The sequence below is a fragment of the Castor canadensis genome, chromosome 3 (assembly GCF_047511655.1).
Source record: "Castor canadensis chromosome 3, mCasCan1.hap1v2, whole genome shotgun sequence".
In the NCBI taxonomy this organism is placed as follows: Eukaryota; Metazoa; Chordata; class Mammalia; order Rodentia; family Castoridae; genus Castor; species Castor canadensis.
Window position 1 is genome coordinate 74968954 of NC_133388.1, and position 26940 is coordinate 74995893.

At 37.7% G+C, this 26940-nt stretch overlaps 1 protein-coding gene across 7 annotated transcripts in view; it reads left to right on the top strand.

Moving 5' to 3' along the window:
* Positions 1–26940, top strand: part of Prkd1 (protein kinase D1) — a 317831-nt gene that overhangs the window by 88608 nt on the left and 202283 nt on the right. For 2 of the 7 annotated variants that reach the window (XM_074068229.1, XM_074068228.1), the window contains exons 2-3: positions 11100–11204; positions 14546–14663. The exons of the other annotated variants lie outside the window; for them this stretch is intronic. The gene's annotated coding sequence lies outside the window, so the exon portion shown is untranslated. The remainder of the gene's footprint in view (positions 1–11099; positions 11205–14545; positions 14664–26940) is intronic. 7 annotated transcript variants of the gene reach the window in all.

Here is a 26940-nt window from a genome sequence, read left to right on the forward strand (position 1 = left end):
TAAGTAAAGGCGTTATTTTTGCTTGGTGGGAGGGGGAAGTAAACACCCCAAAATCAATAGAAGCAAGCTCACCTTCATGATGGCTGGGAAAGAATGAATGGCATAAAAATTTATCTCATAGTTTAGCTTAACACAACTCAATAGCAAGAAGTGTCTGTCAGACACCACAATGTTGATAAAATTTTGGTAGTCCTATTTGGAAAGGCATTGTTGATAAATAGTCTTGTTTTAAAATCCCACTCTATGTAGCATGACTAATTTCTAACTTAATCACCATGTCACTATCTTTTTCTAAATTATTTATTATTAGAAATTAATTATTTCTAAATTATTAGAATAATTATTTTTCTAGTTATTACTCCCGAGGGGATTAGGTCCATGTCTTGGTATAAACTTGTAAAATATTTTTTGATGATATGGCAAATATCTTTTTATCCTCCACCCTACTAAAATTCGCACTATTTTTACTTCAGTGAACTGTGTGCATAGTAGTGACCTTCCATAAATACACACTCATTCAAATGCATACATGTGCACACATGCACACACACACACGTATGACTGTGCTTGAGCAATGAATGTCTTTTATTGTCTATAAAGTTTCAGCTCTAATGATACTTCTTCATATGTCTTTTTCAATGTCTGCCACATTTTTACACCTTCCTGTGCATAACACTATTATAGTAATCATGGCATTACAAAGAAACAATCTTTTTATATATTATTGGCTCCTGGACCACGTGAATACTTCTATATTTCACTAGGACATACCTACTACATTTTCTGTTATATGTAACCTGGGGATGGGGGGAGAGGGAACCCAAGCAATCAAACAAAAAGTGTCTTCTGAAACCCAGAAAGGATCACATATATTTGAATTTCTCACTATGGAAAATGGGCAGCTTTTGAACCAGAAGTTGTATTTCTTTGGAAAATTCTCATACTGCAAATTTAAAGCATGGATATTCCAGTACTTAGATCAAATACAGCATTAATCTGAAAGGGTCTCCTGTTGAGGTGATAATTCTCTGACCTTTCAGTATGTACCCTACTGAATTAGACTTAATATATGATGTCATCATAACGGACAGATGCTGAAGTACCTGCAATTGCAAGTTTCTTTAATTCTTAAAAAACATAAGTTAGACACATCCTCATGGATCTACCTAAGGATTTCACTGACCAATTGTAAACTATCTCCAATCACTGGCCTAGACTAGCAACCAGTAAAGAATGTACTTAATAGGGTTTCTGGTGGAATAATTTCATCAGTACAGTGGATAAATGTATGTGTGTGAATTTATTCTGTTGCTATCAGCCAGGTTGTTTTTCAGGCAAGATTTTTGAGAGATTATTTGCTACATAGGTTACAATTGGAGAACCCAACATTTTCCCCCTGAGTGTTGGTATGGGGCCCAGATTTTAGAAAATGAAATTGACTCCAAATGAACTTTTCATTGATAGAGCTCATTTAGCAGAGAGGGTAAGCTGCTCCTTGTTGATGCTGTTGCTACTTAAGTAATGGTGATCAGGGTTTTGAAGTGGGATGTGAGTTCAAAACCAAATTTATTTTTAAGTCATTGTGACTGTTCTGAAACGTGAAGCATAGTTCCTACCTTTAATTTTCATAAATGGAAAATTGTAAGAACTTGTTTTGGAAACTTGGACAAAACATTGTTTAGCTTAGTCAACTATTGATCCCTGTAGACTCTGGCAGAAGTTTACAAGTGTGACAGGCTATTTCTCTGAAATGAGTAGAGGGACATTGGGAAATTTGGGTCCTATTTTTCTTTTAGAGCCTCTCAAATGCAGAATTACTGCACCCTCACCATGTCTGATCACTCACTTAAAATTCACATAAACTGATGAAGCACTGTCTTCCAGCTGTGTGTATTCTGATTATACGCCGGGCATGCAGCGTGTGTCTAAGTAATGTGTCAGTTGATGGAGGACTGGGGCAGTTCCTAATGCTTTGCCTTAGAGTTCTCAAACTGAACATTTGGAGAGCCAAAATACACAATGGAAAATACACCCAATCTTGCTGTTTCCAATTAGGACACTCCTTTTTCTTTCGACTTCAGCAGGTGGTTATTCATCACTAAGATGAAAAATGTTTATTAATGTGAATATATTTTGCAATCTTTACGGTGGAAATCAAAGATTAAAAAGCTTAAGCAAGCAAAAATGTCATTTTTCCTCCTTTCTTTTACATAATTAATAAACAGGAGGCAGAACAGGTCCTGCTTTGGGAGGGGAAGAAGGGGTGGGCACCAGTGGAAGGGGGAAGGAGGTGGGGAAAGATGTGCGAAGGTAAATACAGTGGAAATACCGTGTACATATGTGTATAAATGGAAAAATGATACCTGTTGAAACTATTCCACCAATGGGGGCAGGGGAATAAAGGAGAATGGTGGAGGGGGTGAATTCAAGTAGGATATATTTGATACATTGTAAAAACTTTTGTAAATGCCACAATGTACCCCCACCCAGCACAAGAATTAAAAAAAAAACACCACCATTTTTTTCCATCAGCATCTTGTAATTATCCTAGTGTTCTGTGCTCTGACCTGTTGCTTAAGAGTGTTACAGAAGTGGACTTGAGTTTCTTTACTTTTATAGTAAATGCTGAAGTATGTAATGAGGATAGTACCCCATTAAAAAGTGTTTTATATTTGATCCAGTGTACTATGTAACACAAAGGAAGTGGTGCTGTGGTACTTTTTCAGCAGTTGTGTTATTTGGAACAATCTATTCAATGTGGTTGGGACCAAGGGTATTTTAAAATTATGATTTTTATTTAGTAATAAGATATATGATTTAATATGTCTGCATTTGACATATTAAAATATTGCATTATGCTATGAACATAGGCACTGCAAATAACAAACATTAGAAATAACAGCTTGTGAATTCACTTGCGATGGTTACTTAACCTGTATTGAAGTAGAATATTTTGTGATACTCTTTGTGTACAGACTGGCAAGTAATCATTGAAATGTAAAACACATAATGGAAAGTTGTAGAATTCCCTAATGATGTTACCATTTGCAGTACTAAAGTGAGAAGCCAAGGAGGAAGTGAGTGCCTCTGAATACCAAATGCTAGGCATAGTTTATCACATTGTATATCCAGTGATTTCCATCTGGAGTCTCAGGAAAGTCAAGTGATCTGTGGAAGGTCACCCAGCCTGTAAATGTTGGAGTTCAGTTTTGTTTGATTCAAAATAGGACTTTTAAACCTGATGATACTCTTTCTAGTCTTGGTTTTTGGCCTAATTTACTTTTGGTATAATTTACTTCTGGCTTAACTTTGAAATTTCCTTGGTGATTTTTTTGAATACCTTCATTCTTCACAGAAATGTCTAGCTCTTCTTTAGTCAGATGTCTCCTTAAGAATGTCATTGGACTGAACCAAGAACTCTGGGAGTATTATCTTAGTAGGAAAAAGTAGTAGAGAATGTACTTTTTTTTGCATCATAGCTGTTTGTGGGATATTCCCGAAACAAAATAGTTTCCAGATATGCATGAGCAAAACTCAGGATTCTGTACTTAGAGCAACATTTAGAAAAATGTTAATGAAAACCTAGATATTATGTACCTAAGGGAAAGGGCAGAACATTATCTGCCTCCAGACATAGTGATTGCTCTCTTTGAAAGCTAAGGTCTCTCAGCATGAGATTTTATTTATAAACAGTACAGTTTCTCTTACAGGAGGTTCATCATAAGGTCATCCTTTGACTGTCCAGATTGAAGCACTAAAATAATTATTGCTCTGTTAACATGCTAGACAAATGGCAAAGCCATTTTGAATCTGAGTTTATTTGCTGAACTTGAAAGGCATAAAGTGAACATTGACCCTAGAGAAATAGTTACAGAATGAAAAAAGAATATTATAAAGTGCACAAGGATGAATTTCAGATCATTTCTAAAAAAAGAAGCCACTTGAAGGATTCTGTATAAATCATACCTACGTCATTTGTTTTGAATCTACTGAACTTGATCTGTGACTGATTATTTTCTATTATTCATGCGTAATGCATACTTGTACTCAGATGACTGGGTATTATTTATTCAAATGATTGTACAGGAAAAACATTGCTTTCCTTAGTGACCTGGGAGGTCAAAAACATAGACGATCTGGGCAGTATGTTAATCATGAAATTTAACAAGAAAAAATTTAAATATAGAATAAATTGGTTCATGGAATTAGTTGCAAAACCTGGTTGCTATGCTGAGTTACTGATTATAGGTATCACTGTTTCTATGAGAGGAGAGATGATTGCACCAGACTGATGGTCGCTGTGGGTGATAAAGGCAAAGTGTTTGAAAGGTTACTCTGACTGTGAGGTCTGACTGTTTGAGAAGGTTGTGTGTGTGCACAGGCACATGTGCTCTGGGCTGTGCATCTATGGGCATTCCATGTGGAAGTTGCTATAGTTTAATCTAGAATTTCCCAGTATTGCTATGTTGCAACTGGAACTTTTGCATTATATTGACAATGGTTTATTTTAATATTTTGCCCACCAATAATATTTAAATGAGAGGGATGAATATATTCAAGAGTTAGTTTGTGATCCTTTTTTCCTTTGTGTTGTTTTATAAACCCTGCATGTCTATAAAGGGTCTAGGGGCTCCATGATTATGCTTCCTTTTAAATAAAATCCTTTGTTTAATTCTAAAGTTCAGTGTACACGCAAAGTGAATAGAATGAAAACTTAACCTGCACTCTTTTTCTTATCCAAATCTAAAAGTCATCATGTCATGCCAACATAGCAGAAAAACTGGGGCCAATTTAATAGGATCTTGCAAAACATGTGGTGCCTCATGGGCCACAGTGAATGTGTTGCGTGTTGGCTGAACTGTGTTCACTGGGTGCCTAACCCATATACAAGGTACTGCACATTGTGGCCTGACATGACCACTTCTCATTCTTCTTCCCTTGGCTTGCTTTCTTTCGGATCATCTTCAAATATCTGTTCTTAGATGTCTTCTCCATCTCCACAATCTTCTTAAGAGAATACAAGAAAATTACCATGTATCTAATCATCATTTATAACTTTTCTCTGAAATTTCAGTGTATTTATCATAATCCTAAATTCAGAATCCGTGCTTACTATGTTGCAAATTCAGACTCAACATATCCAGTGTTAACTTTGTCCTTTTCCTCTGTCACTGTTAACGACCCCCAAAGTTTGAGCTACAAAGCTGCGTCATCTTCACTCCCTAACCCACCATGTATATTCTCGATCAGTCTCCATTACTGAGCCTTACCCCTTCTACCTCCACTCTGCCTTTTTGTTAATGTTGTTTCAACATTTTCAGATGGTTGCAACTACATGTGACCTGTTATGCCTAACTCTCACTTCTTTATGATTTATGCTCACCATCTCAACCAGAATGGTCTTTCTCAAACAAATATTTAATCACTTAAATTCCCTGGTGAAAATATGCCACCAGTCTCTTCATGGGATTATTCTGTGGTCGTTCGGCATGCTTCACGAGGCTGTTGGGGAACTGCCCCTAATTGGTTTTTACCTCCTCCATTGTTAGCGTCCTCAGAGAACCAGTTACACTGATTCTCTCACCGTTCAGTGAAATACCTTGCACTTGCAGAACTCTGACACTTTCTATGTTATTAGTTGCCTCCCCTGGGATTCTGTCTCACTTCCTTTGGTGTCAGTTGAGGGAGCAGTAACTCATCCTAAAGGTTCCTTTTCTTGACTCAGTAAATATTGTTGGAATAGCTAAAATTTCTTGCACCTACTCACTGAAGCCTTCTCAGAGCACTTGATACCTTTATTGCAGCAGCATTTTATAGGTTCTGTTGTACTTACAGAATTACATGCTTTTTTTCCTTGAACTTTGAGTTCATTGAGGTTAGTGCAAAGCTCATTCAGTTTTTCTCTTCCTAGCATCTACCCAGTGCCTGTATTTAGTAAGTGTACTAAGTAAGTCTTCATTGTTCACAGAGTCAGACCACTGGAGATGTATGCAGAAGGTGTGGCCTCTGGGTTGCCCTGATTAGAGTGCATGTGCATGTATGTGTGTGGGGGGTGTGGGGGGCAGGGCGTGGTGATCTAGCAACCACTATGTTTAGGGTGAATACGCTTCTCCTTGCCCTGACTGAGTAATGAGTCTGTCTAATAATGCCTTTGTGGAGAGACTTCAAGGTCTCCACAAGGTCCAAGGTCTTTGAGGCTTGATTTTCTGTGATAGTTTACAATATGATATCAGCATCTTAGAGCCTGTGTCAGGGCCTCTGGGCTTCTGTAATTTGTGAAAACTGAGTGCAGTCCTTGGCCTGTAGTTCACATTGCTCATTCATGTCAGTAATTTTTTCCTTCTTCCTTTTTTTTTTCTACTTATTGCTTGGAAATAATTTCAAATTACAGAAAAACTCACAATAATAAAAATTAGAACCACTCCTCTGGCTTTTATGCCAGTTCATCCAAATATTTTTCCTGTTTGCTTCACCATTTGGTGCTTTCTCTCCCCTTCTTCTTTTTCTTTCTGAACCTCTGAGGATATTACACAACATATCCTCTTTTTTCAATGTGCATTCCTTTTTTAAGAATCTGGTTTTTTTTTATTGTGTTGAGTGAGGTTACATTGTGGCATCCATGAAAGTTCTAACAAATATAACAAATATATCATACTTGAATTCACACCCTCCACCAGTCTCCTTATCTCCCTTTGCCCCCATTCCTTTAATAGTTTCAAAAGGTGTCATAATTCCATTTGCATACATGTGTATATAGTATTTGTGCTATATTCCCTCTCCCACACCCTTTCCTGAACACTTCCTTTTCCTCCCACTGATACCCTCCCCAGGCAGCACCTGTTCTGCTCTCCTGTTTTCAATTTTGTAAAAAAACAAAAACATGACATTTTTGTTTGTTTAAGTTAGCTATGCAGAGAATTTCCATATGCCATTTCCATGTATATGTATTATAACCCAAATTTGTTCATCTCCTCTATTTTTCTTCTTTCTTAGTCCCCGTTCTTATGGTGATTTCAACAGGTTTAAAAATTCTATATTCATTATTGTATAGAAAGTACATCAACCATACTCAACCTTCTTAACTTTCTTCTTTTACCCTCCCCCTCTTGTATGTGACATCCCATTAACAAGACCTGTTTTTCATATTGTTGCATTTGTATTAGGTCTGTATTCCACATATGAAAGAAAGCATGTAGCTTTTGGCCTTCTGAACCTGGATAACTTCATTTAAGATGATGTTCTCTAGTTCCATCTGTTTACCTGCAAACGACAAAATTTTATTTTTCTTTGGGGCTGAATAAAATTCCATTGTATATAAATACCACATTTTCTTTTCTTTTTTTTTTTCAGCATTCTTTTTCTTTCTTCTTCTTTTTCTTATTCATATGTGCATACAATGTTTGGGTCATTTCTCCCCCTTCCACCCACCCCCTCCCTTACTACCCCCCCCATCCCCTCCATACCCTGCAGAAACTATTTTGCCCTTATCTCTAATTTTGTTGAAGAGAGAGTATAAGCAGTAATAGGAAGGACCAAGGGTTTTTGCTAGTTGAGATAAGGATACCTATAGAGGGAGTTGACTCACAATGATTTCCTGCACGTGTGTGTTACCTTCTAAGTTAATTCTTCTTGATCTAACCTTTTCTCTAGGTCCTGGTCCCCTTCTCCTGTTGGCCTCAGTTGCTTTTAAGGTATCTGCTTTAGTTTTTCTGCATTGAGGGCAACAAATTCTAGCTAATTTTTTAGGTGTCTTACCTATCCTCATATCTCCCTTGTGTGCTCTCGCTTTTATCATGTGATCAAAGTCCAATCCCCTTGTTGTGCTTGCCCTTGATCTAATGTCTGCATATGAGGGAGAACATATGATTTTTGGTCTTTTGGGCCAGGCTAACCTCACTCAGAATGATGTTCTCCAATTCCATCCATTTACCAGCAGATGATAACATTTCGTTCTTCAAGGCTGCATAAAATTCCATTGTGTATAGATACCACATTTTCTTGATCCATTCATCAATAGTGGGGCATCTTGGCTGTTTCCATAACTTGGCTATTGTGAATAGTGCTGCCATAAACATGGGTGTGCAGGTGCCTCTGGAGTAACCTGTGTCACAGTCTTTTGGGTATATCCCCAAGAGTGGTATATGTGGTAGGTCAATGTTTAAATTTTTTAAGTAGCCTCCAAATTTTTTTCCAGAGTGGTTGTACTAGTTTACATTCCCACCAACAGTGTAAGAGGTTCCTTTGGTGTTGCTAATGATGGCTATTCTAACAGGGGTGAGTTGGAATGTTAGTGTGGTTTTAATTTTCATTTCCTTTATTGTTAGAGATGGTGAGCATTTTTTCATGTGTTTTTGGCCACTTGAATTTCTTCTTTTGAGAATGTTATGTTTACTTCACTTGCCCATTTCTTTATTGGTTCATTAATTTTGGGAGAATTCAGTTTTTTAAGTTCCCTGTATATCCTGGTTATCAGTCCTGATATGTACGTATGTTATCAGTCCTGTCTGATGTGTAGCTGGCAAATATTTTCTCCCACTCTGTGGGTGTTCTCTTCAGTTTAGAGACCATTTCTTTTGTTGAGCAGAAGCTTTTTAGTTTTATGAGGTCCCATTTATCTATGCTATCTCTTAGTTGCTGTGCTGCTGGGGTTCCATTGAGAAAGTTCTTACCTATACCTACTAACTCCAGAGTATTTCCTACTCTCTGGGGTGAGCTTAGCACTCACCTGGCCCTACAGGCTTTGTTTACTTAGACTTGTCCTGTGCGCCAGCTGCTGCTACAAGCTTTCCCCTTTCCAAGCACACTGGGGGAGGTGACACTGCACCCGCTTTCTCAGGCTGCCGTGTTTGTTTACAGCTCACGTGGGAAGTGAGTCTTCCTCCTCTCCTGGAGAGTTTTCCTCCCTCTGCCACTCTCACAGCGATCAGCTCCTGGTTGCTGGGCCGGTGTCCCCGCTCCCACCAGAGCCTCTCTGGCCTGCCCGGCTTATTTACAGTCCCGGGAAGGATTCCCTTCCCCTCTCTTCGGCGCTCAGGGCGCCCCACCCTCTTGCTACGTGTCTTTTTTGTTATTATTGCTTATTACTCAGTTTCTCCTTTTTTCCCTGGGTGGGGGTTGGTCTGTCCAGGGGGCTATCTTGATCTGGCCCAGGATTGTCTGTGGGAGTACCACGTACCGCTTAGCTCACCTTGTGGTCTGCGTCTTCCCAAGCCCTCTGATGTCTGGTGGTGGCCGGGGATCCCTCCTGGTTTCTGCATTTAATGTGAAGTGCAGATGATCTGTGCAGGCTGGAGGTGTAGAGAAGTCAAAGTTTTGCCTCTTCTCAGTGGTTTTTCCCATAAGGTGTATCTCCAGTGTCTCTCCAAGATTTTACTTTAGGAGCCATGCTTTCTGCTTCCTCCCTCTAGCCGCCATCTTGGAATCCACATTTTCTTAATCCATTCATCAGTAGTGGGACATCTTGGCTGTTTCCATAACTTAGGTGTTGTGAATACTGTTGCAGTAAACATAGGTGAGCAGGTGCCTTTATTGTAACCATACAAGGAATCAGGTATTCTTGTGCATAAGCAGAATATGGTTATAAATCTCAATAAAATTTTCTTTGATAAAATACTTCAGCCTGCCATCTGTATTTCAATTTTGCTTCTCTGAGGGAATTTTTTTCTCCTTCAGCACAAGATCCTTCCTAGGGTAAGGTACTGCATTTGATTGTTACTTCCCCTTATCTTCCTTTAGCGCCCAAGTGTACATTCAATACAAGTAATTACTACATTAAAGTTACGACTTAATTTTCTTTCAGTTAATTGGTTCTATTTGTGAAACTTTCCTTAGAAATAAAACAGATCCTTCAAAAAAAGTTGATATGTAAAAGAAGTAGATTGACTATTTCAATATTAATAAATAGATTGGCTCTTTCTGGTACTGTAAGAAGAAATAAAATACCATTATTGAGTTTCCATTGATATTGCAACCCAAGAAAATAGTTGTACTGGAAAACAGATAAAGTTGTTTTTCTCAAATGAGATCTTTTGTTCAGTATTAGGTCTTAAATGCCAACATGGCAGAACTGTCCTTCAGACCCACGTTTTGACCAATTAATTGATACTAAGTCTTTGAATGAAGGCTTTTGTTGTTATTTTTAGGGAAGTGTGTTATTTTGATTATAGGTACTTATAAATTAATTCCTTGGAGAGTAAAGCCCTGAAGGTATTAAAACACAATACATGAATATTTAATAGATAGCAAATATTTAGACTGGTTAAACAAGAAAGTAAATTAGCATTGAATTAAATACGCTGCTATGGATATTTATCCTACAAGTGGAGGGAACCTCATGGTATGGTGTTTCTGTTTGTTGTTGCTTGTCATCTGTTCTGCCATCTCAGCTAAACTCATGAATTGAGAAGCAGCCTGGGCTTATTTCCACAACAGTCAGACCTTACTGTGCATTTACACTTGCTTACAATATGCTTCTCTTTTCTTTCCAAGTGTGGTCATCTTTCATTTTCACACCCTAGGGTGCTCAGCACAGTCACCAAATAGAGTGCAGTCAGATTGTCATGGGCACTGAGGTAAAGGGATGCTGTCAAATGCCATTTTTTAAAACTTTAATTTGTTTTTCTTTCTTCATTGTTTATGATAACCTCCTAGAAACTTGAAAATAGCACTTCCTTCCCTGCTGTTTTTGTCATTTGTGTTTGGAAGACAGTTTTTTTCAATGAAGAAGTAGCTTTTAACTGAAAAGGGGAAAAAGAAACACCAAAGCTGACACTTTTATTTTCCTCTGTAATTACAGTGTTTTCTTTTCTTTCTTTGTTGGCCTTTTGGGTAGAGTTTATGGGAATTAAGGAAGCAGTGTCTGGCAGAGGTAGGTTAAGGCAGGTGCTGTAAGTATAGATCCTGGAGTTTACAAACCTAGTGATCTCTGGCTAGTCACTCTGTCCTTCTGTCCTCCTGTATTCTCATCTGTAAAGTGGGGATCAGTATAACAGTACCTACCTATAAGGTTGTCATGAGGATTTATTGAGCTGAAACTTGAGCTAATTCATACAATGCCTGTAATATAATACATGGTGAATAATTTTCTCTATTTCTCGTAGTCTTACTGTGCTCATCCTTTTCTCTCATGGCATGACTTGGTGGAAACCAAAATCCACAGCTCTTCAGAGTTCCCATAGAACGAGTAATGCCTTCATTGAAGAAAGGTACATGTTTTTTTTATTTTTAAGCTCCTCAACAAACAAAATGTATCAATTTAGTCTCATCCACTCACCTTGGCTTGGTTGAGTGAAGGTGTTATTAAAAGGATACATGTGTTTAAATGGCACCAGACCTTGACCAATCACAGCATGTTCGCCTGTTGATTTGGCACAGACCGACTCTCTAGTTTCTGTGCAGCATATTTATTGTGGTTTGAAATTTCACAGATTTCAGGTATTTAAACTTGAAAGAATGTATGCTTTCAATGATGACCCTAGGAAGCATGTCCTCACCCTTAAGAAAAGATGCTCTTTTGGGCTCTCATATTTCTTTTTTCTAATCTAAATGTAATAAAATGTTTGAAGCAAGTAGATCACTGTAGTTTATTTTCTATTGAAGGTGGAAACAGAAAACATGACCTCTTGTATTTCCAGAAATTTGAGAGCATTTCAGTGTGTGGAACCATTTTTATTATACATAGACATACACAGGCTAGATTATTTACATCATTGAGGAAATTGTATCATGGCTGACAATTTCTACATTTTATCGAAATGTAAAACTTATCAGAAAAGTTATTAAATCCTTAAACCAATGTCTCTATTGAGTGCAAGGTCAGAGTCATTGGGAAACTTCCAATGATTGTTATTGATGTGGGTGAGGATATGCTTTAAGAGAAAAATAATTTTCCAGATTATCTATATTGTGTTCATGGGTAACTTTTTTTCTCTTTAATTATGTCATAAATTTTACAGCAATGGATTGAAATAAGTATAAATATGTTTAATTTATTTTAGAAGTACTGGGATTTGAATACAGGGCCTCTTGTGCTAGGCAAGCACTCTACCATTTGAGGCACACTCTCAGACCCCCCCCCACTTTTGCTTTAGTTTATTTGAAATAGGGTCTCATACTTTTGCCCTGGTCTGCCTTAGACCATGATCTTCTTCTGCCTCCTAAGTGGCTGGATTTAAAGGCTACACTACCACATCTGGCTTATTTTTGAGATGGGATCTTGATAACTTTTTGCCTGTTTAGCCTCAAATCATGATCCTCCATCTCTGCCTCCCAAAAAGCAGTAATTACATATGTGAGTCACTACAGATAAACATATTTTTAAAAATCAATGAAAATCTGTTCCCTACCACCATGTTTCTGTTATTGTTCCTGATGTATGTCACATAGTTCCTTTATTAGGCTTCACTGGCATCTCAGGGCAACTGGTTTTCTCTCTGTTTTGCTCTATAAGCTGCTGATTAAAAGCTTTTGAGAGTTGTGTTTTAACTGTTGACTTGAGAATGCTCTGTTTATTAATATGCTCTATTTGCTTATATCTACACTAAAGGTAGAAATAATTTCTTAAATTACTGAAGAAATGAGTATTTTTAATGGGTAGAAAAGAGACACCACATCTCAATTGGTGGAGATAGGTGTCATTATATCATCTATAGTTTATTGAAGTGTAGAAATGAGGGCTGGAGTTGTGCTTGGTGAGAAGCACAGTTGGATGTGGTTTGTGAACTGTGAGTCCACTTACAGATTTTTACAGTACGTACATTCTTAGTGTTCCCTTGGGAGGGACCCTGAGACAGTGAACACTTCCAGGCAAGGGTGAGTGTTATAAGCTATGCTAAGCCGAACACTTAGTGAATGTTCCATTGCATCATTCTGTGAATTGTTCCAGGATCTCTTAATGGTTAGGTTGTTATCAATAAATGTCTGCCCTATTTTCTATCTTCTCTTTCTTATTCAGATTTGAATTTGTGCCAAAACCATGTATTTTATGCTAGGATTTTTTCCTCTCATTGTCATGTTTAACTTCTTGATCTGGATAATTTCTCTCTAGGGACATTTAAAAACTGAATTTTTGTGGTGGAACATTGAGGATATGCTGAGTGGATATAAGCCATGAGACTTTGTTAGACTATGATTCAGTAGTGGGTTAGAAATAAATGACTAATGATTTATCTTGAATAATTTAGGTATTCTTAATGGTAGTTTCACCACATCAAGATTACTTAACATTGTAGTATGAAGTCCATTCTGGTAATGTGACTTAAGGGCCATTTGATGCACTTTTTTTTTTGGTTTTGTTTTAGCTTTTAAGTTTTAAAGTTAGTGAGAAACCTGTCTACTAGAGCTTGAATTAACCAGAGAACTTGGGTGTTGCAATTAGTTTTATTGGCACATTTTAGAAACTTGTTTTTAAGAACCAAGACACAACCCTTTGTATTGTTCATCTGTTAAAACATGCATTTTGCCATCTTCTTTTAGAGTGTTGTTTACTTAAATATTCAGCCATCCTTTACATTATTTGTATAGTGATACAATTCAGGTTGGCTTTTATATTTTGCAGTCATTAAAAATTTTGCATATGGTTAGTTAAATTTTGCATGAGATATACCTCACTTAGTTTTAGATGCTAAGGAATCAGTGAGAGGAGAAGATTTAGAGTTTCTGTGGTGAGCAGATACAAAGCTGTGTTTGTGTCAATGCCAGCAATGGAGACGGCAGGGAATCACCACCGAGACAGGGCATGAGGCCAGCCTGGGCTCCCAGCCTAAGCCCAGTGGAGAGGTTGTGAATTTACCTTTGAGAAAGTGCACTGAAGTCAGGTGTGCAGACTTTGGTTAGGGTGCATGTGGACATAAGAGGTAAGCTGTTCAGAACTGGCAGGGTCCAGAATGGGGCAGGAAAAAGCCCACTCCCTTTGTTTATTGGCACTACATTCTAGGCATCCATAAGAATTTGAGACTTTGAGAGCACAACTAGGGCACCACTATCCTAGCAAGGAGACATTGATAGTCAGCCAAAGTAGCTCTCCTGCCTCAGGACGTTCTTAAGTGCTTCTTTGTTAGATGTCCAGGCTCAAAGCCTAGCTAGATGAAGCTACAATAATTTGCCAAACCTGGCAAACCATGCCATAGAGTTGTTGGCATGCCTGTACCTGACTCCTGCCGGCAGCAATTAATTATGAAGCAGACAGCTTGGTATAGTCAAGTGAGATCAGGAACAAGGTTCTGTGCTATATGTGTTATCTCCCCTTCTACTCTGATATTTTAACTCTAAAATGAAGCTGCAAGGGAATTTAGTGAGGAAGTGGGGAAAAATGCCAGGTTGGAGAGAAGTCTGCACATATCCATTCATTAGTTCAGTCTTTCATTCAACAAATACATTTTGAATACCTTAGTATATAATTACTCAGAGTAAATGAATATTCATTCATCTTTGAAATTCAGATTCTACTTTGCTAATGAGCAATCCAGTGTTTACAAGAGGTACAGAGTGAGCAGTGGCAAAATTAATTTGGATCCCAACTTCTTTCTCTGTTTACTTGGCTCTTCAGGTGTCTGCAGAGTCCTGACTAGAACCAAAGATGGGCTGAGCTTGGCTGTGAGCACCCTCTGACATGGAAAGAAGTAGCAGATAGAGCAAATGGACACACAGTTGATACTGAGAATCAGGTGCCAGGCCCTTCAAAGTTCATGTTGGGAGCATATCGCCATTGTGGATATCATTGATGCTCTACTGAGTATTTCTACTGTGCTGGGCTGTGTGGTTTAAGCAAGTTTCTGTTACCTAACTTAATGGGGTTTCAGTAGGAACAAGTTTCCTTTAGGTATTGTTGTCTCTGAGGTCCCAGGGATTTGGCCACACACATTCTCCAGGATTCTATCAGAAGGGATTCGTTTGGGCATTTGCTCACATACACAGTCATAAAAAAGCAACACAGAATTTGCACCTGGGAACTCTGCCTTGAGAATTCACATTATACTTTTGGTGTTTGAGCATCTGATAGGCAAGATGTTTTTGTCTTTTGTGTATAAAAGTTGAGTAACTGTACCAGCATCAGATATGTATTTTCAGTTATATATGGTACATAAAACTAGTTTCTGGTTGCAAGAATTTAACATTTTAAATTTGATTCAGGGCTTTTCCACATACACTTGTCTTCTTTTGTGAATAAAGGAATGCTTTCACATAGACTGTTTCCAGAGTATTTTTGTAGTTTCTAGAATGTGTGTTTTCATTTTATCATAAATAGCTAAAAGAAATTTCAATGAGAAATATAGCTGAACCCATTTTTTCCTGAAAGGAGGAATTCATATGAGAATGGTGATTGCAGATTTTGTATCTGAGCAAATTTTTTAAGGGATTGCTCTTTTATATTGTATAGAAGTCAACAAATATGTAATGTTCTGAATTATATCCACAGATAGGTAGTTGGGTAATAATATGTTGTTTATGTCCATTTAACAGGCTTGGGATCTTTCAAAAATGTAGATAGTTATGTTATCATACTCAATAGTAAGAAATAATAGAAATATTTTGTAACTTGACACATTTTCTCCCAATTACACGTTACGGAACTATAGTGTAGAATTGCTGCTAGGATACAGACATGTATCCAGTCAGTCCATTTTCCCCAGGTTTACTCAGTTACCCAGTTTTATGTATACGTATGTGTGCATTTAATTATGTAAAATAAAAATGTGGATCATTCTAATTACTTAGTGAAGAAATTAGCCAAGTATAGTATTTGTTCTGGAAAAGTAAGTACAGGTCTGATTTTCACATGGCTCAAGGTGCTGCCTTCATTCCTCAAAGATGAGAGAAGTTGCTGTCTTTGTTGCCCCTCACAGTGCCTTGAGCCCTGCCTGACTTCTGCCTCTGTGCTCTCTTAAGGCAGGGAGGGCCAGGTCTGGAGCAAGAGTCCCAAAGGTCTTAGAATAGAGCATGGATGTGGCTGTCCCGTGCCACAGTGGGTGCAGGTGCCCTCACTCAGCCCTGCTCTGATGCCTAATGCACCCTTTCATCAAGACCAGAATGTTCCTGGGGGTCCTCTGCTGCCTGTGGATGGGCCTGGGACAAGGAAGATGTTTGGGCAGACTTTGCTAGTTGATGAACCTGGGGTGTTGCTCTTGTGGCTAGTTGGAGATGTAGCTGAACAGCTGGCCAGTGGGGCAGTTTGTGTGTGCTGTGGCCATTCAGTGGGTAGAACCCAAGGTCTTCACTTACTGCATAGGCATCCCTGTGCCTAAGGGATCACAACCTTAAATAGCAAAGAAACACCACCACCATGGAGGGAGAAGCTACAGAAGAATGAAAAAGCTTGATATTTAAGTACCTTTACTGGTATTTTGCCTCTGCTTTTGTCCTGAAATTTATGTGGTACATTCTGACATACACAGCAATCATTTGCTGTACACAGTGCCCACTTGTTTTCATTACATCATCCTGTGTTTGCTTCAAATTCAGTGACATAATAAGAAGATACTCAGTGAGACTGTGTGGGAATCGAATGGCAGAAAACCCATAATGATAGAAATGTGTGGTGGAAAATTACAATAAAACCCTTGCATCTTCCACTTTAATTTCACCTTAAGGAAATGGCAAAATGCCCAGCTGGCAATAACCAGTTCCAAAGAAGCTGCCAAAACTATGAGGTGGTGAAATATATAGTTGGTTACTTTTCTCCATTATGGTGCCTGACTATAGGTTTTGGGGTTGATGTTCCAAAGCCAGAGCAGGTGTCTGCCACCTGGAAGCATTTTCTTAAGTGCAATGCTAATATACACACAGTAAGACCCAGTAAAGTATATTTTAAAATAACATTGAAGTGCTTTACATGTGTATACATGTCTATTGAAATAAAATGTTTTCATCTGGAATTCAAAAGGATATGATTTGTGTCTTGGAACAATGAAGGATTCTTCTAACAAGGAGCAAGTTGATGGAAAACGTTTTGATAAAATTAAAACGTGAAAATCTGTAAGTGTAGGTTGAAGTACTAGCGTAATGAAATTAGATTGCTTCACCTTAGCACCCTACAAAATGAATTGGTGAGTTGATGGTGAGTAGTAAGTACAGCTTTTATGTCACAGTTCAATCTCGGAGGCCAAAGAACTTCTTGTTTTATTAGAAAGAAAGTAAGTTCACCTTGGTGCTTGGACATACATTTATGCATCCAGTCATCTCAGAATGGTTAATGGCTGTGCCTTGTTTCCAGTTAAGGTTTTCCTTTTCCTTCTGCAAGCAGGAGAGTTTTCCATGAACACTTCTGCATACACATGGCCTTAAGGATCAGTGACCTTCAGAAGTTTCCATGTCAGTTTTTTTGTTTTAAGGCTCATCTGAACAATCTGAACCAGCCATTTCCCAGTGCTCATCTATGCAAACAGTCATGTTGTTTACCGTTCTACCTGACATAAGGTATACTCTGCAGAAAGTATTGGCTCTTTTCTAATTCAGAGTGTATAGAATTCAGGTTGTGCCCACTCAGTGTTTTCGCCTTCAGTAACCCGAAGGCCAGAAAAAGAAGGTTTATTAAATCTAGAATTATTAATAAGAATGTATTTTCTTCATTAGCTACATACTCTAACCTCCTCCTAAATCTATTGCTAGATTCCCGAATAAGAGCAAAATAAAGATTTCATTGTCAACCTTCTCTCTGCTTACTGTCACAATGTTGCTAATTATAAACAAAATGTCCAATCAGTCTTGTAAGAAGAAGAAAGAGACCCAGCAAGGGGCCCAGATAATCTGTAAACTGGTGGTTAATATCAGAATAATCATGATTCTCTTGTCCTTGAGAGCTGTTTTGGTGTGTTTCATGGAAATAATGAACTGTGCCCTCCAGTAGTTGGTGAGATCTGTGAGTTTCTTTCTTTCTTCTTCTGGATGCTTACTTGACAAGCAGCTTGGTCTTCATTCAGTGCATCCATGCCTGGACAGATGATGTATATACTCTTAAAATTACTTCTCCAAGAATTACTTCTGTTTTCTAGCTTGTTCTTATGCTTGATCATGCCCCAACTTTTAAGTTTTCCTCTCTCCTTTCTATTGCATGTTCCCCTTCACTGGCCACTTACAAGAACTTACATCACCTTGCAGTGACTCACACATCCTGTCAATACTGAAGAATATCTGTGTCCCAAAGACCAGAGCCCATACTCTAGAGACAGCCTGCCAAGGGTGAGTCCTAGTCCACCACCCACCAACTCACCAACATTGTGACCTTGGACCAGTGACTTGCCCCCTTTTCTACATCTGCAAAATGGGGATGGTAATATAGTTCCTGCCTCATAGATTTGCTGATTATATTAAATGGCTTATTCTGCATCATGCATTTAGAACAATATCTGGCACATTGTGAGTACTTAATAAATGGTAGCTATTATTATTACTTAATTTTATTCAATTCAGTTATATGACCATTGAGCATCCTAGTAACACTATTTTTTTGAACAACACTACATGTCCTTAATAACTAGGGTTCCTTGGAATACATTTAAAAACGCTATTCTTTTAGGTAAGTTTAGTGTTATCATTTTCTCTTTTCTTATGTCCTACTTTTATAATCATTCTTTGAAACTGTTTATGACTTTTACTTTCTCCTGACCAGTCTGTAATGAAGTTAACATCTTGCTACTCCAAGTGTGGTTTGCTGACTAGCAGTATGGACATTGTCTGGGAACTTGTACAAATATAGCCCTTAGGCCCCTTCCTGGCCCAACTGGGTGAGAATGTGCATTTTGACGTGATGTCCCATGATTCTGAAACACATTAAAGTTTGAGGTGCACTGTGATGCACTATGGTAGAGCACCATAGTTATGATCCAGGGAACCAGGAAGAAATCAACCTGAATTCTATTTTATAACACGTAGTATTGACTGTTTCTACAAGTGTAGCACTTTAAGCCCTATGAGATTTCCTGGAAAACCCGTGTTGGCATTCTCTTGGGTGTAATTGTTATTGATTAATGTCATGATTAAAAGTGTAACTCTGGTCTCCTGGGAGCTTTAGCTCATTGAAAGAAAAAAAAAAAGAAAAGAGAAACATCTCATTGATCTGAAGCCCTCAGTCAGTCATTCTTACCTTTTCAGAAAACACTTCAGATAAATAGCAATGATCTTCGCAGTGTGAGATTTGTCTCAAGGGATAAAGCTTTCCAACAATGCCCCACACTGATTAAGTTCATTGCTTTTCAACTGTTCACTTGGTTGCTGTGGTAACATTTTAAACATTAGGATTCATTTTCCTGGTTGAGATTGTGTACGAAGAATGGAGCACAAAGAAGAACATTTGGATTTCTTGTACTGCTGGTGAATTACTTGCTGAGAGTCTAGTCTTGTTGTTGTTTGCTAAATATTGCTTTGTTGAAATCAGGTTCTGGAAGAGGGGGACGTTGGACACTTTACAAGGTAGAGAGCATACAGACGAGTCCAGCTAGCATTATGATTCTTGGTATCTATGTCAGTAGACGGGAAGGCGCTATACAAGTGCTAGAGTTATTCGTTAAAGAACTTTGCTTTGTGACCACTTTACTGTTGTGAACCCTGAAAAGCAGTGCTGTTAGTTTGTTCTCTTGCCTTTTGCATGTGTCTGCTTTTGTGGTTGGTTGGAACATTTGGGAAATCTTCGGATCCTAGTGAGTAGCAAAAAAACCGTGAGTTTAGGTATTTTGAATTTGGCTTTAAATAATGAACCCAGCTGTAGATGTTAAGTAGTGGTATTTAGAAGTTCAAACCATTAATATAAAATGATATTTGCAAGCTTTAGAACAGCTGTTCAGCAATTAAAAAACAGAAACTCACTGTAGTACTATGAACTACTAACCTTGGAGTGTGCACCTTACTTTCCAGGTCCCTTTTCCATCCAATCAGATGCTCAATGAAGCCCTTTGATTGTCCTTCTCCTAAGATCGCCTGTTCACACGCTCTGTTTTTTGTCATAATAGCTGTCTTTCTAGGTTGGATTATTATCACCACCTACTTAGACTGTTGCAATAAACTCTACAGATCAGTTACTTCCTCAGAAACTATGCCCGATATATTTTAAACAAGTTAATTATACTAATCCAGAGTCATAGGCTCAAAGATAGTAGAAACTTGATGACTTTCCATTGGCAGTAGATTAAAAAGAAAAATACAATTCAGTCACTAAAATCTCTCCAAAATGGGCCACAGTTAGACTTTTCATATGTGTGAACATTATATGTCATCAATGTACTCTCTGTTCTAGGCTGTATGTGCACTGTGTTTCTCAATTTTTGGACCTTGACCTATGCTTTTCTTCATCTGGAAAGGTATGCCTATCTCATGACTGGTTCAGTGAGGTACAGTTTCTGATTCTCTTGTTTTTAAGTTCAGTAAATTTTAATTTTTTTGTCCAGTCAGAGTTGGCTATAAGTCTTAGAAGACAGGCGCAGGTTACTAAGCCTCATGGAGAATATCTCTATGAATTAGAGTGCGTATTTACTAATTCACAGTGGCGTACTTCTCTAGAGTATTGTCTCTGCATAAGAAGATACCTGCTAGTCAGATGCAGAAACTGGAGGGTTTCAAAATTGGCTTAGAATTGTAACATAAGGAATTGGTTAGTCTTGAAGGATATTCTATCCAGGTTTTGGGAAAACCTCATTATCTTATCAGGTCACCTGATATTGTTCTTTTACTTGGATAATGTGATACAAACACTGATGGATCCCTCAGGTTCCAGTCTCTTATCCCTTAGCCTAACTGAACTACAGTTCTTTATCACAACATTTTCCATTCTAATAATGTCATTCCAAAGATGTCTCTTTATTACCTTGTTTCAAATTTAAATTTAGCAATGCCTTATCTCAGTAATTAATTTTTAAAGTATCCCATGTTTATAAAACCATGCTTAGGTGCACCTGCTATGGTGTCTGAATCTTTGGATGGCTGATCCAATAGATATTTGTTTTTGACTTGTTATGGTCTCAGAATGTCCCTTTTGTTTGAACTTATACATGGATTCTTAAGCTGTTTTATGCATTAGATATATTCACTTACGTATTTCTTCTTCATCTATTTGTATTATGTTTATCTGCATGCAGACCTTATTTACTAGTCACTTCTGGGTTGTTGAAATCATGAAATTTTTTTGTTCTTGTTTTCTGTAGTCTGAAGAACAATGACTTTGTGATGATGTAACCAGAAAATAAGTTGGCCATTAATTCCTTTATTTACTTATTTATTCATTCATTTCTTCCCTACCCCCTCCTTCCTTTCTTTCCTCCCTTCCTTCCACACCTCCTACTTGCTAGTAACACATTAATATCTGAGGATAGTTATAAAATGATATCGATTTTAACAGCCTAGTTACTGCCTCTCATATTAATTGCCTTAAGGTATTCATATAGTCCATTAAATGACACCAAAGGTAATTATTAATACTCTATTCCTCTCTTTTAAAATTTTTTATTTTGCAAATAAGCACACTGTGCTTCAGAGAACAAAAGTGACTTCCCTAAAACTACAATGCAGTGAAACAGCTGGGATTTGGGACCAGCCCTGTCGTCTTAAGTATTTTTGTCCCAACTATTTATTGTTGGTCATTGAAGGCAATTTTATGGTTTAAGATACTGTGATGGTTAGTTGTATTTGTCACTGTGTCTAGGCCATGGTACCTACTTGCTGGTTAAACACAAATTTGGGTTATGCTGTAGAGGTGTTTTGTATGTATGGTTAACATCTACTACCAGTGATCTTTACGTAAAGTCATTAACCTTAATTATGTCGGTAGGCTTTATCAGATCACATATACACACATACTACTGGGTTCTCTTTGTATGGAGAACTTGACTAATTGATACCAGTTCAGACAAATAAATAGACAAATATTACACAAAATTATTTATTTCCTATCTTACACTAAAAATTTAAGGCTCTATCTTAAAGCTCAATATATATATATATATATGTGTGTGTGTGTGTGTGTATATCATACAGTAGTAATGTTTTCTTTCTTAAATAGGGAGGATTAGTGCCTGGAATCCTATCTGGTAGAGAGCAAGTGTGGAGGAAAAGGAAAGGGATTAGGGATTGCATTGTGTCTTTAAAGTCTCAGTAAAAATGAGGACTGTTACAACTTGAAGATGTTCCATGTTATAGCTGTCTAGGAAGAGACTTACGATGTTGCTAAAGATTTTTACTTCAAGAAAAATCAAATAATAATAACAACAAAAGCCAACCTCATTTTTTTCTTCTGATTTAAAGTGAGCACATGTCAATATCTAGTGCCTGTGGTAGTCACAATTGTATTTTTGGGTTTTACAAGGTAGAGAAAACCAGATATTTTTCTGCATATAGCCTTACCAAACAAGACATTCAAAAGGAGAGTATTGATTTTAGGAATTTGAACTTGAGTAGAAAAGTACTTTCATTGTCAGGCCTAAGGTCATAATGGTCAATCCACAGAAGTGTTTCATTTATTATGAATCAGAGTTAACCCTGCAATAAACTTCAAGGTCTAAAATACAGATTTTTATTAAATAGAAATCGACAGATTGAGAAATAGAGTTCTGAACAAGTGGGTGTACTCTGATTTGCTCCCATGCTGCTTCTTGTTGGAACAGTATGTTGTAGTCAAATTGATTGGACATATAGAGCCATCTTCATTAGTGTCGTTGTTCTCTATAGTTACCTCAAATACAGAATTAGCAAATATTGAGTCATTATTGCTAGGAGAAATACAGGGTTAGCTCCTGTGAGGCTCTGGGCACATTTTGCCAGCTGATCAGTACATAATCTTGTTTATGTGTGTTTCTGTTTAATACACTTTATTTAATATGCTCTAAGCTAATATGCATAAACTAAGGCACATCACAGCCTTATTATGCTTAGCAACACTAGACAGCTCTTCTGCACTATGCTTGGGGTTCCTTTTAAGCAGCTAAATTACCAAAAAGAGGCACAAGATGCAAAACAGGTGACACTAAGTAGGCCATGCAAAGAATACTTGTTGAGAGTAGGTGAGCTGAAAGTGGAGGGCAGGGTCTGGTGGGAGTATGCGTGGCAGGCAGCTTGATACTGGCCTCTCTGTGTGCACGTCTGTAAATGACCCAAAAGTGCTGCAGACATTGATTTTGGGGTTAAAAGTACATTTTAGTGGGTAGGTGAATTCACAAATAAGGAATTGGCAAACAGTGAAGCTCTACTGTAAGTAATTTTGGTCTTTGTGGAAGATAAACATATTTGTAGCTAAATAACCTCTCCAGAGAGATAGTCTATAAGAGTGTGTAATGCTGCTGTAGAAAGGTGTTTTTTGCTTTCCAACGTATTATGCTCATTTTTGAGGTTCTGTAAGAAAAAATCTCTGATCCTTATCATTACAAACTTTGTAGAAGAAGAAAATGTTTTCTGAATATAATAAAACTCCAACTATAGCCGCTGTCTTTTGGACCACTGGCATAATTATTAAAATCAACCAAATAAATAATAATATTCAAGCAATGTAATTTATTATCTTTTCTAAAATATTAGTTTATAAGCAGTTTGTTTTCTTTTACCAAGATCTGTAAGAGTTAATTTAGTATAATATCAGTTGTTTAAACATGTTTAAAACAATTACTTGTTTATCTGAGATTTTCATCTTTAAATGATTTTTGTCATATTGAAATTTGCCAAGAAATTAGCAATGTCTACAACTTTGATTCTTGCATACTATTTTAGTACTGTTAGGTTGATAGCAGTCCTTTAATTCTTTATTTGTCTAACACTTAGCATGTATGAATTTCTGTGCTTAAGAGTTTTGATTTAGCAGACCTGGGTTTTTCTTGACTTAAGCGGCTACCAGGTCATGGAGGTCTTCACACCCAAAAAAGAAGAGTGAAAGTGAGAGCTGTTTGCTATGCTGCCGAAGCAAAATTAGACTTCAAGGTCAGGGTAGATCAGTTCGACTACTGCTAAGATTATTACAAAGAAAGGGGAAAGGAAAGAATCAGTGATTTAGAAGACTATTTGAATTTTTTTTGTTGTCAAAGTTTTGATCAGTAGACCATTCTATACTGAAAAAAAGTTATTTCTGTACTTATAAAATGTTGCAAGCAATTTTTCTTGGCTGTCTCATAAATCAGAATGGTAAATATAGATTTATATTATAGCAAGTATAATTTAGTTCAGATGAGTAGAAAGGTATACTACCAGAGGACTTTGATTATGAATATTTATAGCCTGATGTATGTAGAAAGAACAAATTAGGGAAATTATATGGGCAATAATCATATTCATACAGTTATACTCCCCTGGACAGAATTATATTAGGTAGTCAGAGGCTTTATCCAATTGCTGTTTGAAATTAAGTATACACGGATGCTTAGTGTTCTGGGGTTGAATTTGAAAGATTCACTCATCAAGATTTTTAGACACATTATATTTGCTTTTGCAAATTAGAGGCTCCAACCACAGATGCAAGTATACATTGCCATGTGTGGAATTAATGTTTCAGACAGCTCATGAATATGTATGTGGATTTTGGTGGTGCTTCTGCCATATGAGTCTGAAAAGCAGTGGGAAGTGGGTGGATATGTGTGGAACTGCATATTGCTGTCAGAAAAGCGCAATTCTCAAGAAAAAAATTATGGGGGAAAATTTTAATTTCAGACATGTCTTCAAAGCCAAAATTTTCCAGAAGAAGTAAGCTGATATTTGTCCATGTTAATGACTGAAATTTCTGTTGACATTTTCACAAGTTAGAAGTATTCTCAGGACAAGTCTTTGTATTTGCTTGTGCATACATCTTCATCATGGTTTCTAGGCCATACGCTTTAGTTTGTGGCAAGATTTGCATGGTATTTAGTTCTGTAGTTGTAATTGCACCTGACTGAGTATCTTCTCTGTAACTGATAGATATTAGCTGCATCCAGCTTGAATTTTAGTGGGAGGTTTTATGTCTGTGTATCACCAGGATTTTATTATTAAAACTGGTTTCCTTACAATTACGCTGGTCCTGGCAAAGAAATGCAAAGGAAATGGTAGCAGCATGGTAATCTGTTGCATGCTATGACCATTTCATGTGGGTCATACCTGGGCAAGAGAAGGAACTGGAAATCTAATGGTACCGAGCTGCTCCTCTGGTTGTTTGAGTCTCTGTAGCAGTGGAAGTGCCACAGGTCTCCTGGGATTGGGAGCATGAAGGGCTTACACTCAGTGACTGTGACCCTCCTTGGTAGTTTGAGTTAGTTACCTGTTATAATCAGTAGCTCCTTAGAGAAGTTTTAGGACATTCCACAAAACTGTGTTAGTTAGGGACACATGGTTTAAGGGTCTGACTAGAGCTGCATATCACCCTGTATTTCTTATGCTCTGACAGTCCTCAGCTGACATTCCACGCAGATGTTAAAACACTTCTTCTGGAGCCGTGATAGATGATGACATCATTCTTACAGCTCTGCCTTATTGAACTAAACTTGTTACATTTGATCAATCAAATAGATCAAAGAGATTTTACCCCACGACTTCCATAAAATTTGCACATTAGGCATATTTATATCCTCACCTGAAATAGTCTTGCATTTTTACCTGTTCTTGGAGTAGTGCCCTTAGGGAGTATGAGATATAAGTGTTGGAATGGGGAAACAGCATTTAACTGCTGTTTTTGATATGTAGTTAGAATCCCTATAAATTCTAATCACTTTGATAACAGGTCTGGCCTAATTGAGGGCCAAATGTTTTTTACAAAAGTATTTTTTCTTTCTTACCCAGGTTATCACTTTCTAGTGGAACTCAGATTTGAACTCAGGGACTTTACCCACTTGCTAGTGGTACAGCTAAGTGCTGTACCATCTGAACTACATCCCCTGGCCCTTTTTTGCTTTAGTTATTTTTCCAATAGTTTTTTGTAGTATTACCCTGTAGCCAGCCTCAGACTAAGATCCTCCCACTTCCAGTATAGCTGGAATGGCAAACATGCAGATGGGTTCTTGCTAACTTTTTGCTCAGACTGGCCTTAGACTGCAGTCTTCCCCATCTCTGCCTCTGGAGTGGCTGGATTATAGGCATGAGCCACCACAGCAGCCCTCCAGGTCATCACTTTTTGTTTTTATTCATATGTGCATACAATGTTTGGGTCATTTCTCCCCACTTCCCCCTCGCCCCCTCCTTTACTCCCCTCCAACCCCTCGCTACCCGGCAGAAACTATTTTGCCCTTATCTCTAATTTTGTTGAAGAGAGAGTATAAGCCATAATAGGAAGGAACAAGGGTTTTTGCTAGTTGAGATAAGGATAGCTATACAGGGAGTCAACTCGCATTACTTTCCTGTACATGTGTGTTACCTTCTAGGTTAATTCCTCTTGATCTAACCTTTTCTCTAGTTCCTGGTCCCCTTCTCCTATTGGCCTCAGTTGCTTTTAAGGTATCTGCTTTAGTTTCTCTGCGTTGAGGGCAACAAATGCTATCTAGTTTTTTGGGTGTCTTACCTATCTTCATACCTCCCTTGTGTGTTCTCGCTTTATCATGTGATCAAAATCCAATCCCCTTGTTTTGTTTGCCCTTGATCTAATGTCCACATATGAGGAAGAACGTATGATTTTTGGTCTTTTGGGCCAGGCTAACCTCACTCAGAATGATGTTCTCCAATTCCATCCATTTACCAGCAAATGATAACATTTCGTTCTTCTTCATGGTTGCATAAAATTCCATTGTGTATAAATATCACATTTTCTGAATCCATTCATCAGTGGTGGGGCATCTTGGCTGTTTCCATAACTTGGCTATTGTGAATAGAGTGCTGCAATAAAGATGGGTGTGCAGATGCCATTGGAGTAACAAGACTGTGTCACAGTCTTTTGGGTATATCCCCAAGAGTGGTATTGCTGGATAATATGGTAGGTCAATGTTTAGATTTTTAAGTAGCCTCCAAATTTTTTTCCAGAGTGGTTGTACTAGTTTACATTCCCACCAGCAGTGTAGGAGGGTTCCTTTTCCCCCAATC